Source organism: Lactuca sativa, chromosome 5, assembly GCF_002870075.4.
Source record: "Lactuca sativa cultivar Salinas chromosome 5, Lsat_Salinas_v11, whole genome shotgun sequence".
Lineage (NCBI taxonomy): Eukaryota > Viridiplantae > Streptophyta > Magnoliopsida > Asterales > Asteraceae > Lactuca > Lactuca sativa.
Window position 1 is genome coordinate 188,912,329 of NC_056627.2, and position 1,615 is coordinate 188,913,943.

At 38.9% G+C, this 1,615-nt stretch overlaps 1 non-coding gene across 1 annotated transcript; it reads left to right on the plus strand.

Annotated features, from left to right (window-relative positions):
* The first annotated feature begins 1,157 nt into the window (after nucleotides 1–1,157).
* LOC111882945 (small nucleolar RNA R71) lies at nucleotides 1,158–1,264 on the plus strand. The gene has a single exon (XR_002847309.1). It is a non-coding gene; the product is annotated as a small nucleolar RNA R71 (small nucleolar RNA).
* The last annotated feature ends 351 nt before the right edge of the window (nucleotides 1,265–1,615 follow it).

Here is a 1,615-nt window from a genome sequence, read left to right on the forward strand (position 1 = left end):
GCTAAGCATGTTTCATTAAGTACCACCTTAGACATTCCTTCCATCTTCTTTTGGTTAGTTAAGAGGGCTTTGAGAAACATAGCATATTTTGGCATTTGCGCCAAGGCTTCAAGGAATGGAATATTGATTTCAAGGGACTTGATATGATCAAAGAAGTTTAGGTAGTCTTCAACATTCTTCTCTTGTCTTGATCTACTTGGAAAGGGAAACGGTGGATGATATGGCTTAACAGGATCAACATTTTTCTTTATAGAATCTTGCCACAACATGGTATCACCACCACGTCGTGGCGACTGTTCAAACTCCTTTCTTTAACTTTCTTCTCGACTTTCCTGCTCAACATCCGGGTTGTTTCTGTTAATGGGAGTCAAATGGGTAACAATTTTTCCATATTCTAGTTGTTATATCTTGGATGTGAGCTCCCTTCGAGTTTTATTCGGTGTTTCTTAGAAGTCCGCCTGGTGATCGTTCATTAAACTGCTTAGGTAGTTGCCCAAGTTGTCTTTTGATGTTGAGGATTGAAGCTTTCTTGTTTCTTAGTAAAACTTGTTGATATTTAATTAGAGCTTTTTGTTCAATAATTGTTGCTTTGACATTTCTCGGATGCGGATGCAAAACGTGTAAGCATTGACTCGAAATCGGGTTTCTTTTCAGGAGTTGGTTCCTCTCTCTGGTAAAAGCCTCTTCCTTTTTGTTCATACTTCTCTTCCTTGGCTTTCTTGTACTCATCATAAGGTAACCAATTCTTATTGGGCTTTCTCCAATCTTCATCATATCGATCACCTCTCGAGTAGAAAGCTTGAACCTTTCGGTTTCCATTTTCATCAAGATCACATTATTTGTTTAAATGCATCCTACTACAGTTTTCACACCCCACTCATATAACATGGATTGTTTGATCCATCTTATTCATTCTCTTATCCATGTTATGCAACACTGCTAAGACTGCAAACATGTCCTCTGAAGCTAAATTGTCCGATCCCCTTGCTACATCATCCCTCAGGTTATGCTATTCTCTTGAATGTTTAGAGAATTCCTCAATAATCTCCTTAATTTCATCGGGATTCTTCTTTGTTAATGGTCCTTGAGAATCAAGGAGTTGCCTTGTCATGACAATTACCCCATCATAGAAGATTGAGACTTCTTGCTCTACATTTAGATCGTTTTAGGGGAAATTGTGAAGTAATCCCTTGTAGCGCTCCCATGCTTCATATAATGACTCACCCATTTGTTGTTCAAAATTAGCTATGGCCTTTTTGAGTTTAGCCACCTTTGATGGCGTACGAAAATGTTCTAAAAATTATTTATGCATCTTTGCCCATGTAGTTATTGCGCCTGGTGGTAATGTCTTTAACCAGTCCTTGGCAGCTCCTTTGAAAGTGACTGGAAGCATTCTCAAGATGTTTGTATGCATCTTCATGATCTTCCAGTGAATGGGATCTCTTTTAGAGTGGAAAGGATGTGTCCTTTGAGTTCAAATATGGCAGTAGCTGGAATGGTGGGTTACACAAGACCCGGTATGGTGTTATCACGAATTCTTTTCTTTTATGCCTCCATTGAAATATCAACAATGTCCACCATGACGTTGTCGGGTTCGTTGTCTTGTTCACTTTCT